General features: G+C 40.9%; 1 pseudogene; it reads right to left on the bottom strand.

Annotated features, from left to right (window-relative positions):
• Window positions 1-1,587: 1,587 nt before the first annotated feature.
• LOC111917611 (glycine dehydrogenase (decarboxylating) A, mitochondrial-like) lies at window positions 1,588-5,661 on the bottom strand (annotated as a pseudogene).
• Between the last annotated feature and the right edge of the window lie 453 nt (window positions 5,662-6,114).

The raw sequence follows: 6,114 nt of genomic DNA, 5'->3' as shown, positions 1-6,114 counted from the left end.
AGTGAGTTCCCAAAATACCACATACAACACGTACGCCTTTCCAGGCCATAACTCTGTGGAACCTTCCGGTCCAAGTATCTCAGGGGACTTTCGTCCCGAATCCCGGTAGGCCTTCTGGTCCTACCCGTATCGACCTTCCGGTTCGTAACCTCCTGACCTTCCGGTCCATGTCCTCTTGACCTTCCGGTCCATATCATCTTGACCTTCCGGTCCTTATCATACATATCATACATAACACATACATATCACATACCAACATATAACACATATATCTCATAACATATAAGACCTTCCGGTCACACATCGGTACCCTTCCAAGTACAGTATAGTGAGAAGACTCACCTCGGTATCTCGGATAGTCTCGCACTCGATCACACTGGTCTAGCCCCCGCCTAAACATATAACAATACTCTCAAATATATAACGGCTCTCAAAGGCTAGATTAAATCCATTCTACAATTTCCACAGAAAGGTAAAAGACCATTTTACCCTTCCCTGACCCAAAAGTCCAAAGGTTTACCAAAACCCTAAAAGTCAACAAAAGTCAACAGGAGGCAGTACGCAACGCGTACCTTCTCTGTATGTGGGGCGTACGCCGACGAACCCCAATCAGGGCCTCAACCCCTTACGCTGCGCGTACTGAGAGTTACGCCCAACGTAAGTCTCAGTTTCAGCCATTCCATGGATTTTGGTCTTAAACGGTTAAGACACTCCTTCAACTTCCAGATCTGACTCTCCTAAAGTCTCTTATCCCATAAAGTCAGAACCTTTAAGCCTTTGCATGGTTGTAAAGGTCCCTACACCCTCTAACACCTTTCCTTTCTCCTCCAAAGGTCTAGATCTCATGCATGGATCAATATTTACGTCCAAGATTGCATTTTTATGAACATACAACTCATATAGTCCTGAAATATGATAGATCTAGGCCAATGGAGACCATTTGCTCATAAAGTCTCCATCTTGGGACCAAAAACCCTAGAAATTGGTCCAAAAAGCACACAACACAAAAGACAAGGCAAGCTTTGAGCTTTTTACCTCAGGAAGAAGCTCCAACCTCTGAAAAGCCCGAATCTACTCTTTCCCACAAACTTCTAGCTTCCAAAATGGCCTCTTCTTCTCTTCCACCACCTTGAAATGACAATTAGAAGCTTAGAACACCAACACACTAGCTAGAAACGAAGGAGGACTCTTTTAGGGTTTCACTCTCTGGAATGGAGGCTGAGGTCAAGGCCATAGCATTCCTTTTATAGTGCATAAGCCCCAAATTAGGGTTTACACTTGGGCTCGTTATGCCCAACGTAACCCTGGGTACGCCCAGCGTACCCAGGCGAGTCCACGTCCAAATTAAGCGCGCGAGTACGCGCATCGTACTCCTCAGTACTCCCAACGTACTCACAAGCCTAACATTTTACTTAAGGGACTTAACTTAACAACTTGGGAAAAGGAGAAGGGTTAAATAGCTTTACCTGAATTTCGGGATGTTACAAGTTGGTCACCATGATTTTACATGACTAATACCATAAAAGCTAGCAACAACCATATAAGGCTTACAAATACGAAACATGTATATACAAGAACAAGATTTAAGTATAAAGCTGAAAAAGAACCTTAAAACCACACCACATCATGCACATGTATATCTTCTTATTTCTTAAATAGTAGCTTCAACTTTCTCTTCATACTCCTATGGTGGCTGAAGGGTGCAGATCAGGTTCCGATCACCATACACATTGTCCACACGGTCTGTCACACATAATTAAACCAACCATAGTTAATCAATCTTTAACCACATCAATCAACAATCCAAGATTCAAAAAAAACTTTTTAATTATTTAGATTAAATTTTATCCATGAGAGAGAGACGAACTGTAACACCCAGAATTAGAAAGACCAAGAAAGGAAAGGAAAACCCTAAGTTAAAGGAGTCAACTTGTCGAGTCCATGGGTGAACTCGGCGAGTTGGAGTGGGACCCGTGTCGGGGTTTAAGTGATCGTCTCGGCGAGTCGGAGGGACCGACTCGGCGAGTAAGGTCTGGGTTGGAAAACCCTAATTTCCGGGCTTGGTACCCTATTTAAGCATCTCATTCTCCTTCTATCAGCCTCATTTGTAGCCCCCATTGTCCAGAAGCTATTCCACGAAACTCTAGTGCTCTCTAAGTGTGTGAGCCATTGTTGAAGAGTTGGAGTGTTCTTGAAGCCTAGAAGGAGAAGAAGGAGTTTAGGGTTCAAGAGGAAGGTTGTGGATCCAGAAGATTCATCTCTTTAGCTACTCATTTTGGTAATCAAGTTCCTTCCTTGCCTTGATAATTGTTTGATCATTTTATGTCCCTCTTTATGAGATTTTGGACCAAGTATGATACATTTCGGGTTTGGACGTCCCCAAGCTGAATCCCTTCAGCTCCAGTTGTGTCTTGGCCCAGAGAGTCATAAAGTATCAGCCTTGAGAGTGTAGGTGAAGCATGGTTGTCTTAAACCCTAGTTTGTGGTGTGTTTAGCATAAATCTCCTTAGTTACACGTAAAGGTTGCAACTTTACGTGGGGAATGGGCTTTGGGAGAGTGGATCTATGAGTTGGAGCCCCTGTTTGGCTCGAAAAGCCACTGCATGGATTAAGAGCTGAAGCAACTCGGTGAGTCACATGGGTGAACTCAGTGAGTTGGATGAAGTTGGGCAGGAACTCGACGAGTTGGAAGAACAACTCGGAGAGTCTGTTGAAGTTTTCCTTGGACTCGGCGAGTCAGGTCGTGAAACCCCAAACCCTTCGAGTTAAGACTCGAATCAGTGAGTCGAGTGGAGACTCAGTGAGTTCGACAGGATAGGACTCGGAAATCGGTGGACTCGGCGAGTCATGGGCTGACTCGGCGAGTCGAGTCGCGAATGGAAGGACTCTGAGCATATGAACTCGGCGAGTCAGTAGGCAGACTCGGCGAGTAGGGTTGACCTAGAAGGTTGGCTTTGACCAGGACTTTGAATTTGACCGGAGTTGACTTAGTTTGACTTCTGGAGTTCAGTTTGGAACTAAGTGTTATGTTGATACTAGTAGCTAGTGGAGCTAGTGGAGCATCGGTTCAGAGGGTTGTCGGTCAGCAGCCAGAGGATTATCAGCAAAGTTCAGCAGTGCGAGGTGAGTCTCCTCACAGTTTGTATGGGTCTAAGGCACCAATGCCGGCCCATTTAGTTTATGTACGATAGGAAGACCTGGGGGTTAGCCCTAGGCAATATGCATGGAATACCAGGAGGCGGCTCCTGGCACACAATATGTTATTATGAAAGGTAGGAAGACCCGGGGGTTAGCCCTAGGTAATATGTATGAAAGACCAGGAGGTGGCTCCTGGCACATTGTATGCTATTATATATGAAAGACCGGAAGGTGGCTTCTGGCACACTGTATGTTGTTTAGCTAAGTAGAGTAGTATGTATGGTTGTCTTTGTGATACTTGCATAAAAGACCAGGAGGTGGCCCTTGGCACCTGTCTGTAAGACCTAGGGAGTGGCCCCAGGCTTGACCAGGAAGACCACGTGCGGTTCGTGGCATGATGGCAAGACTATGTTTGGCACATAGCACCTTAGCAAGACTATGTTCGGCACATAACACCTTACTTGATTATGGATATGTTGGTCATGTATGGTTCTTGTCTATGTATGGCATGTATGGATCAGTTGGTTTGTATGATATGTGGTATCTGGGGAACTCACTAAGCTTCGTGCTTACGGTTTTCAGTTTTGGTTTCATGTATCCAGTTTTCAGAGAAGGAGCTCGGGAGGGTTGCAGTGCACACACCATGACAAGTTAACCTGGGATGTTTTACTATGATAATTAAACAAGTGTTTGGAAATGAGACTATGATTTGTAATATAAACCCTTTTTGTAAGTTTGAACGACTTAACTATGAATTAGTAATGTTTTTAAAAGAAATTTTTGGACCGTATTTTAGGGGCGTTACACGAACATGTAGTAGGCTAGAACTTAGTAGCACGAAGCCATGGTGCAGGGTAAGCTGCATATTCTCTGGAGTATGGTTTTGTCCACTTATCAGCCATGAGTAGTTGTGGTGGATGAGGTGCTCCCTACAAATTTTTTAATTTCCCTCATTATCCCTTATATAACTCTTGAACAAAGAATACAAAAACAGCCAGAACTTAGTTATTATTATAATTACCTTGATGACATTGTTGTTGGTGTCCACTATTCCTTTCTCAATTTCTGTTATTTCTTGTCTAATGGAGATCAAAGCATCACAAAACCTAGCCAACTCAGCCTACAACTCAAAAATTCCACATGTTATGTTATATAAAATGAAAGGAAAGGAAAAAACATTATAACTTTTAAAGAAACTTTACTCATTTTAAAAAAAATACCTTGCTTTCACTTTCAGTGGGTTCAATCATGAGTGTTCCTGGAACTGGCCATGACATAGTTGGACCATGAAACCCGTAATCAATCAGACGTTTTGCAACATCTTATGGCTCTATTCCAGCACTTGTCTGAATATGAATATGACTCAAGTTAGTTGCTATTTCTTTTTGACTTAACAAAAAATATGACTAAATAATATTATAACTTACTTTCAAGGGTCTCAAATCAACAATGAACTCATGGGAAACTGTTCCATTCACACCACGGAAAAGAATGGGATAGTGACTCTGCAATGTAATTAATCCCAAAGGAAAAAAATTGAGAACTTGATAATAATAATTAAAAAAATATTATATATTTGTTCTTAATGAATAGGGAAGGAAAGAAATTGAGACCTCAAGACGTTTTGCCATATAGTTTGCATTAAAGATATTTATCTTGGATGCATCTATAAGTCCTTGAGATCCCATCATGGCAATGTATGTATATGATATAGGCAAGATAAGTGTTGAACCCCAAGGTGCTGCTGAAATCGTGCCAAGTGGCTTACTCTGCTCAGGGGCTGGTATGCCTCCAGTTGCAACCTTTAAATCAAGATTTACAAATTAAATTATATAAACTCAATAACATATTACTCTGATTACACATAAACATCAAACTAAAAAATTATTGTTTTGTCTTACCACAGGGTGTGAAGGCAAGTAGGGTGCCAAGTGTTTCTTCACACCAATGGGGCCCATTCTGGGCCCACCACCACCATGTGGAATGCAAAATGTCTTGTTAAGGTTTAGATGACAAACATCAGCCCCAATCCACCCTGGACTTGTTAATCCAACCTGTAAAAAAAAAAACCAAATAATTTTTATATGATGTTTCAATTTTGTTAGCTCCATTAAAATGACACAAGAAGTGTAATGTTTATGTACCTGTGCATTCATGTTAGCTCCATCCATGTAAACTTGACCTCCATTGTCATGAATAATCTTGAAAATCTCATCAATACCTTCCTCATAAACTCCAAGAGTAGAAGGATAGGTAACCTAAAAAAAGAGAATTTACTTTAGTTATTAATCTTTTGTTTATTATATATATTTTTATTTTATGTTTTGATAAAAGAAATTGCTTACCATAAGAGCAGATAGATACTCCTTGTTTGCTTCATCATCCTTGCGTACCTCTTCAATATTGATATTACATTTGGAGTCAGTTCCCACAGTAATGATTTTCATTCCACACATAGCAGCACTTGCAAGATTTGTTCCATGTGCAGACACAGGGATGATGCATACATTACGATGATGATTTCCTCTCACCTATAGTTGACCAAAGTCAATGACTTTGACTTTATATATATATATATATATATATATATATATATATATATATATGATTATATAAAAGGGTATAATTTAGCATACCATATGATAAGCTCAGATAACCATCAGCCCAACATATTCTTTAGCAGCTCCAACATTTGGTTGTGAAGAGAAAGAGTCAAATTCGGTTATGGTATACAGCATGTCCCCCAAATTCTTGAACATTTCCTATAAGATACTTTTTTATGTTGCTCTCAGGTTAAAAAAAAGGTCAACAAAAATACAATTTGGAATTGTAAGTTAAAATTAGAAAGATTTGATTACCTGATACCCCTGTGCCTGTTGGGTAGGAGCAAAAGGATGCATATCTGCAAAGGTTGGCCATGTCACAGACATCATCTTTGTAGTTGCATTAAGCTTCATGTTGCAAGATCCCAGAGGA

The sequence above is a fragment of the Lactuca sativa genome, chromosome 5 (genome assembly GCF_002870075.4).
Source record: "Lactuca sativa cultivar Salinas chromosome 5, Lsat_Salinas_v11, whole genome shotgun sequence".
NCBI lineage: Eukaryota > Viridiplantae > Streptophyta > Magnoliopsida > Asterales > Asteraceae > Lactuca > Lactuca sativa.
This window is presented reverse-complemented; position numbering and strand designations above follow the sequence as displayed.